This window comes from Apium graveolens, chromosome 9 (genome assembly GCF_009905375.1).
Source record: "Apium graveolens cultivar Ventura chromosome 9, ASM990537v1, whole genome shotgun sequence".
NCBI classification, from domain to species: domain Eukaryota; kingdom Viridiplantae; phylum Streptophyta; class Magnoliopsida; order Apiales; family Apiaceae; genus Apium; species Apium graveolens.
In genome coordinates, this window is record NC_133655.1 from 286754455 (window position 1) to 286763498 (window position 9044).

Below are 9044 nucleotides of genomic sequence, written 5' to 3' on the forward strand. Positions count from 1 at the left end.
ACAAAAGAGCACAAGCAAAGCTTGAAAAACAGCTAAAGTCAAGTCATGCTTAAGAACAGAAAGAAATTGAAGGCAAAAGTGAAGATGAAGCTATGAGGGACATGGTTGATACTGATATGGAGGAAAGAAGTAAGGAAATAGAAGAATGACAGAAAGGGAAAAGAAAGATGGCCAATGCAAAGAGAAAGATGGTAGATAAGACTGAAGAAACCCAATCAAAATCCAAACCACTACCCTTTATTCCTGAACCCATTGTGGCTGACCCCTTTATGAACATTCATGGTGAAACAATCATTCCCAAGGAGGAACCAATTGATTGTGACACCATCAAATTGCCTACCTTCCTAACCTCTTCTCCACCATCAAAGAAGCAGAAAAGAAGAATCAAATCAACACCCTCTAAAGCCTCAATCAAATTCACACAGAAGCCTAAGCCTAAGCCTCAAGCCTCTAGGGATGATTATGTTCACATCTGTGACATAAAAGAATTTTCAGACATTGAACTCTATCTGGATGAGCTGGAGGAAGTAAGGGGAATAGCTGCCTACAGACAGCTACCAGAAAGACTAGTGTTCAAATACAAAGGAGATGGGGAAAGAACTTGGCCTCTTTACAGAATTCTGAATGAAGGCTACTCTACCTTGATTAGAGTCTACTCAGCCATACAAAGGGATTCTGGCTTTACCAGGACTGCCAAGACTGAGATTCTCAACAAGATTGCCAACATAAGGAAAACTTGGAGGGAGCCCAATGCTTTGCCTAGAACTTTACTCATTCAAGAAAGAGGAATTACAGTTCACAAATCACCTCATTGGTTGATGGAGTTTAGAGACAACAAAGGAGTCAGAAGATTTTTCAGAATTGAAGATCAGCTCAAGATTGCCAGTAATGAAACTCTCAAGGATATGCAATCTAAGTTGGACATCAATGAAGAAGATGAAGCTGAATTCTACAGAAAACTTCAACTTCAAATAGAGGAGAATGACAGGAGGCTAGGAAAGAAAACAAGGAATCAAAGGAAAAGAAACTAATCTGCTCAGGCTAAAGGAGCACCCTTGAAAACAATGTAATTCTTCAATTCCATCTCAGCATACACATTTTTGTAGCACTTTTGAATTTCTGCTTTATTACAGTTTATATATTTGTCAAGTGTTTTGTTATCATCAAGCTAAACCCAAATTTATGCCTACAGTTCTAGTAGACATAAATAGGGGGAGATTGTTAGGAATATGTGTATTAGTTTGATGATAAGTTAAACAAAATACTTAACTAGAAATCTAGTGTTTGTAGCCTCAACGGATAAGACCATCTTCGTTATCCGTTGAAGGAGTAGCTTTACTTAGCAATAAGTTTAGTATTGTAGCACATTTCATTCTCTGGATTCAAGTTGTAATTCTTAGATGTTGTAGGAAATTATTAGTCATGTTGACTACTAGTGGATATGAAAATAGGAGGGCTAATTGTAAATATTTCATGCCTTGTAATTTTGTATAAGTGAAGAAGTATCAACGGATATTGAAGACCTTCAACGGATAAGAAACAAAGCTTCAACGGATGTCTCTAATGCTTCAACGGATAATATCCATCAACGGATAAGTGCTTCAACGGATAAAGACTTCAACTGATAATGCATCAACGGATAAAGCTTCAACGGATAAAGTCTCAACGGATAAGGCATCAACGGATGAAAGCTTCAACGGATGCTTAGTTCATTAGCAGTTGATAGTGACAATTCACAAGCTGATAGAGGCACATGGGTTGACATAGACAAACTGGAATGTGGAAGCCTCTTTACATTTGTGTTTGAATATATATCTGTCTGCATTAGCTTCAAGCAATTCACACACTTGTTCTTAAAAACACTTAGCCTTAGAAACTGCTCAAAACTTGAAAATGTTTTGAGATTTACATTCAACCCCCTTTCTGTAAATCTCATTGTTAGTCCACTGGGAATAACAATTGGTATCAGAGCTTGCTCTTAACATACAAAGAGTTTAAAGATCCATTCTACTAACATCATGAGTAAGAAGGATATTGGTGTAAAGATTCCAATCCTGGAAAGAGATAACTATCATCACTGGAAGGTGAAGATGCATTTACATCTTCTCTTTCAAGATGAAAGCTACATCAACTGCATTGAAAATGGTCCTCACATCCCACACAAGGTGGCCACAACTGCTACTGCAACAGTTGCTTTTGGACAGTCTATTCCCAAGCCAAATGCAGAATGGACTGTTGAAGATATTGAAGAGGTCCACAAGGACAAGAAAGCCATGAACATTCTGTTTAATGGCCTGGATCAAGATATGTTTGACAATGTCATCAACAACCAAACTGCTAAGGAAATTTGGGATACTGTGCAGCTTATCTGTGAAGGCACTGAGCAAGTTAGAGAAAACAAAATGCAGCTTCTCATTCAACAGTATGAATATTTTCACTTTGAAGAAGGAGAATCATTGAATGATACCTTCAACAGATTTCAGAAACTGTTAAATGGATTGAAGCTGTATGGAAGAATGTACCAAGTCAAGGACTCCAATTTAAAATTTCTAAGGTCTCTACCAAAGGAATGGAAGCCTATGACTGTTTCTCTAAGAAATTCTCAAGATTATAAGGACTTCACACTTGAAAGATTATATGGAATTTTGAAGACTTATGAACTTGAGATGGAGCAAGATGAGCTGTTGGAAAAGGGAAAGAGAAAAGGAGGATCAGTTGCACTTGTAGCTGACAGTGAGAAGGTTGAAGCCAAGAATGAGGAAAAGACAATGCCAAGCCTCAAAATTGGCACAAGCAAATCAGAATCAAGCAAGGGTAAAGAGCAAGTAGCTGAGGATGAAGACAATTCCAGTCAGGATGACTCTGATGATATTGATGAACATCTGGCTTTTCTGTCCAGGAGGTTTGCAAAGATGAAGTTCAGGAAAAATACAAAATTCACTAAGCCAAACAAAAATATGGTGGACAAATCAAAGTTCAAATGTTACAACTGTGGCATTAGTGGACACTTTGCAAGTGAGTGTAGGAAGCCAACTTCTGATAAAAAGAAATTTGAGCAAGTTGATTACAAAAAGAAGTATTTTGATTTGCTCAAACAAAAGGAAAGAGCTTTTCTCACTCAAGATGATTGGGCAGTAGATGGGGTCAATGAAGATGATGATATGGAATATGTCAACCTAGCCCTGATGGCTAATTCTGATGAAAATGAAACTAGTTCATCAAGCAACCAGGTAATTACTACTGATCTCTCTCAGCTTTCTAAACATGAATGCAATGAAGCCATAAATGATATGTCCAATGAATTATATCATTTGCGTGTTTCCCTTAAATCACTAGCTAAAGAAAACACTAGGATCAAAGAGAATAATATGTTTTTAAGTGATAGGAATGCTGTGTTAGAGAATCAGGTAATTGAGCTTGAAAAGATTAAACTTAAATGCGTGACTGTTGAGAGTGAACTAGAAGAAGCTGTTAAGAAAGTAGAAATTCTTTCTAAACAGTTAGAAAGTGAGCAAGAGGTAATCAAGGCCTGGAAAACATCTAGGGATGTTAGTGTTCAGATTGCCAAGGTTCAGGGAATTGAATCATTCTGTGAGGATGCCTGGAAGAAAAACAAAAAGAAGTTAGAATTAATTGATGGATTGTCAACGGATGTGGAATCAACGGATGATGAAAGTTATCCGTTGAAGGAAGAAAAGGAGCATCCGTTGAAGGCTCATCAATTAAAACAGGCAAGTAATTTTAAAAATAAAAATCTCAATAAGAAGAATGATTCAACTCTCAAGAACTTTGTCAAAGAAGGAGCTAGCACATCCAAAGATGCCAGTAAGGTGAATATAGGACACATGACTTTGGATCAGCTGAAAAATAGGCTTAAGTTGGTTGAGGATAAGAAGGAAATTAAAAGAAAATCTAAAAGAAATGGGAAGGTAGGGATTAATAAACATAACAACTACACACCTGATAGGTATGCTCCTAGAAAAAGCTGTGTGCATTGTAAAAGTGTTAATCACCTATCTGATAATTGCAAATCTGTTAAAAATGCTCCCATGCCTTCAAATCCCTCCATGCCTAACATGTCTATGTCACCTCTGCATGCTATGCCTGTTATGTCTCATCAGAATCCTCATGCACATTTTACAAACATGCCATATATTAATAATCCTTATTTTACTGCATTTAGTATGCCTCACATGCCATATAATATGCCTATGTGGAATAACATGTTTGCACAATCTATGCCTTATCAATCAAATGTGCTAAATGATTCTGTGACTAACCCTACACTTCAACCAACCACATCTGAGATCAAGGATGACTCAAAGTTACCTAAGTCAAAAGATGCAGGAGGAATGAAGTCTAGGAAAAAGACTAACAAGGCTGGACCCAAGGAAACTTGGGTACCAAAATCAACTTGATTGATTTTGTTGTGTGCAGGGAAAAAGAATGAATCTATGGTACTTGGACAGTGGCTGTTCAAGACATATGACAGGAGATTTCACCCTGCTCACAGAGTTTAAGGAGAGAGCTGGCCCTAGCATAACCTTTGGAGATGACAGCAAAGAATTCACTATGGGATATGGCTTGATTACAAAAGAAAATGTCATCATTGATGAAGTTGCATTGGTTGATGGTCTCAAACACAACTTATTGAGCATCAGTCAACTATGTGACAGAGGGAATACTGTTTCCTTCAATTCTGAAGCCTGTATTGTCACAAGAAAGAAGGACAATAAAGTGGTTCTAACTGGAGTTAGAAAAGGGAATGTGTACTTAGCTGACTTCAACTCTACATATGCAGAATCCATTACTTGTCTTTTCAGCAAAGCAAGTGCAGTTGAAAGTTGGCTATGGCACAAGAAGCTGTCCCATTTGAATTTCAAGACAATGAATGATCTAGTCAAAAAGGACTTAGTTAGAGGAATGCCTCTAGTGGAATTCACAAGGGATGGACTGTGTGATGCTTGTCAGAAAGGAAAGCAAAAGAAAGTATCATTCAGTAAGAAGCTTGAATCTGCAATTGATGAACCATTACAACTGCTACACATGGATCTTTTTGGACCAGTCAATGTATTGTCAATTTCAAGGAAAAGATATTGCCTAGTGATTGTTGATGATTTCTCTAAGTTTTCATGGGTCTATTTTCTTGGATCAAAGGATGAAGCTAGTGAAATCATTATCAATCATATCAAGCAAGTCAACAATCATCCTGATTTCAAAGTAAGGAATATTAGGAGTGACAATGGAACTGAGTTTAAGAATTCAACCATGAAGTTGTTCTGTGAAGAAAATGGGATCATGCATGAGTTCTCAGCTCCAAGGACCCCACAACAAAATGGTGTGGTGGAAAGGAATAACAGATCACTAATTGAAGCTGCAAGGACAATGCTTGAAGAGTCAAAACTCCCAACTTACTTTTGTGCTGAGGCTGTTAACTGTGCATGTTACACTCAGAATATTTCTCTAATCAATCAAGCAAAAGGCATGACTCCTTATCAATTATTCAAGAGAAGAAAACCAACTTTAAACTTTCTGCATGTCTTTGGTTGTAAATGTTACATCTTAAGGAATCAAACTGATCACAAAGGAAAGTTTGATGCAAAGGCTGATGAAGGAATATTTGTTGGTTATTCTGCTGGAAAATCTTATAGGGTCTACAATCTAAGAACCAACATTGTCATGGAATCTGTGCATGTTGTGTTTGATGATAAAAAGATTGATGGACGGACATCATGAAGGACTCAAATTTTACAACATTGAGATATATTGTGATGATAGTGAAGATGAGAATGATGAAGAAGGCATCTCAAGAAGAATTCAGAATCTGCCTTTGGATAATGCACAAAATGCTGCATCCGTTGAAAGTCATAATTCAGCTTCCGTTGAAAGAAGCAATGCAGCATCCGTTGAAAGACAAAGTGCATCATCCGTTGAAGTTCATAATGAAGCATCCGTTGATCACAGTCTGTCAACGGATAATCAATTCACTTCATCAGTTGATAGAGCTCCCAATTCCTTTCAAAGGATCAGCAACTCAGAGGGAGTTTCAACCAATCAACATTCTATCTCACATCATGAAAATACTAAGGCAACCTCATCTAGAGCTAATCTACCACCTCAAAGGAAATGGACCAAGAATCACCCTTTTGAACTGATCATTGGTGATGCTACATCTAAAGTACAAACTAGAAGGGCTACTGAAGATGAATGTCTGTATAGTAGCTTTCTATCACAGGAGGAACCTAAGAGAGTGGAAGAAGCTCTATTGGATCCAGATTGGATTTTAGCAATGCAAGAGGAGCTAAACCAATTTGAAAGGAACAAAGTATGGAAGCTGGTACCCAAGCCAAAGAACAAGAGTTCTATTGACACAAAATGGGTATTCAGAAACAAGATGGATGAAAATGGCATTGTCATAAGGAATAAAGCCAGATTGGTTGCTAAAGGCTATTCTCAACAAGAAGGAATAGATTTTGATGAAATATTTGCTCCAGTTGCCAGACTTGAGGCCATCAGAATCTTTCTAGCCTATGCAGCCCATGCCAATTTCAAAGTCTATCAAATGGATGTCAAGAGTGTATTTCTAAATGGGGAATTGGAGGAAGAAGTTTATGTAAGCCAACCTCCAGGATTTGAAGATCCAAACTTTCCAGACTATGTGTATTATCTGTTGAAAGCACTCTATGGACTAAAGCAAGCACCTAGAGCCTGGTATGAGACTTTGTCAAAATTCCTTCTAGATAATCACTTCACAAGAGGTACTGTTGACAAAACTCTCTTCTTTAGAAATGTTAATGGCTCTAAAATACTTGTTCAAATTTATGTAGATGATATTATATTTGGATCTACAGATGATAAGCTTTGTAAAAAGTTTGCTAAATTAATGCAAAGTAAATATGAAATGAGCATGATGGGAGAGCTAACTTATTTTCTTGGTTTACAATTTAAACAAGTTAGTGATGGAATTTTCATTAGTCAAACTAAATATATTTATGATCTTTTAAAGAAGTTTGACTTAATGGATTGTTCATCTGCATAAACTCCCATGGCCACTGCCACCAAGCTTGAATTAAACAAGGCGGAAAAGTTTGTGGATATTTCAAGTTATAGAGGCATGGTTGGCTCACTTTTATATTTAACTGCTAGTAGACCTGATATAATGTTTTCTACATGTCTCTGTGCTAGATTTCAAGCTGACCCTAAAGAATCTCACTTAGTGGCTATTAAAAGAATCTTCAGATATCTCAAAGGGACTCCAAATCTAGGAATTTGGTACCCTAAAGAGTCTGGTTTTGATCTAACTGGCTACTCAGATGCAGATTATGCAGGCTGTAAAATAGACAGGAAAAGCACAACTGGCACCTGTCAATTTCTAGGGAACAAGCTTGTGTCATGGTTCAGCAAGAAGCAAAATTCTGTTTCTACATCAACAGCTGAAGCTGAGTACATTGTTGTGCACAGATACTATGGATGAGGAATCAGCTATTTGACTATGGTTTGACTGTTGACAAAACTCCAATATTCTGTGACAACACAAGTGCCATTGCCATTACTGAAAATCCAGTGCAGCACTCAAGAACCAAGCACATTGACATCAAGTACCACTTCATTAGGGAACATGTGATGAAAGGTACAGTGGAACTTCATTTTGTTCCAAGTGAAAAGCAGATTGCAGACATATTTACCAAGCCACTTGATGAATCAACATTCACAAGATTAGTAAGTGAGCTAGGTATGCTTAATTATTCATAAATTTATGTCCTCTATATAATCTGCTTTGAAGCCTGAAATGAATTTGCTGCAAAGAACAAAGTTGGCTTTAATTTAGACTTATCCTATCAACGGATATTCCCTATCCGTTGAAAGCCAAAATTGTTCTATCAACGGATGTTCATTATCCGTTGAAAGACAAATACATTTCTGGTAATTTTATCCCTCAACGGATAAAATAGTGTTGGTCATCGACGGATAACTATTTACCTTATCCGTTGAAGTGTCACATCAGTTACTTTCAGTAAGTCACAACCGTTGATTTCTTTAATTAACCGTTGATACAGATATACACTGTTGTATGTATTTGTTTTAAAGGCAGTTTAGAATTTCTACAGTTTTATTTATTCTTGAACGGCTGTAATTTACTTAAAAGTATCATTTTATTTACGTTTTAATTCAAGAAAGTATAAAAGCCCATTGAACTCTTATTTTCACTTTACGCTTTCTTGCAATTTTTATTTTCCTTCTCTCCCAAAATTCTCAAGTTTTTCTCTGCAATCTCTACTCACAACAATGGCACCAGTAGTCAAAATTATGTCTCAAACATGATTTGTTTATGAAAAGAATAATTTCGTAGCCTTGGTTGAAAAGAATGAAGCCCATTCTGATTATCACAAGATGATGGACTTCATCAAAAACTGCAAACTGAGCTATGCAATGCTGGAAGCCCCAACCATCTACTGTGAGGTGATTGAAGAGATTTGGACAACTGCAGAGTTCAACTCCACAGATATGACTATTGCCTTCTCTCTCAAAGGTAAGGATTATTGCATTAACTGTGATGATATACAGTCTTGCTTTAAGTTGCCTGAGAATAATGCCATAACACCACACACTGATAAAGATGTATCTACTATGTTAGATTCCATAGGCTATGCTTTTGATTCTGCTAGTTTAGGTAGCATTAGAAGGAAAGGCCTTAGGAACGAATGGAGTTTTCTTGGAGATGCCTTTATCAAGGTTTTCTCTGGGAAGATTAGCAATTTTGATGCCATAACTTCATCTCTTGTTAATATGCTCTATATGCTAGTTTCTGATAGGTACTTTAATTTTAGCAACAGTGTCATGCTAGAATTAGATTCCAGATTAGGTAACAAAGCTAATAGACCACATAACATCTACTATGCTAGATTCTTTATGTTATTGGCTAACCATGTTGCTGATGGATTGGTCATATCAAATGAGAATAATGAACTCAAATGCTGGGCACAAGAGAAAAGGGTCCTTGCAGACCTTTTGAGAATGAACCTCAACAGCCAGGTGCCATTGGT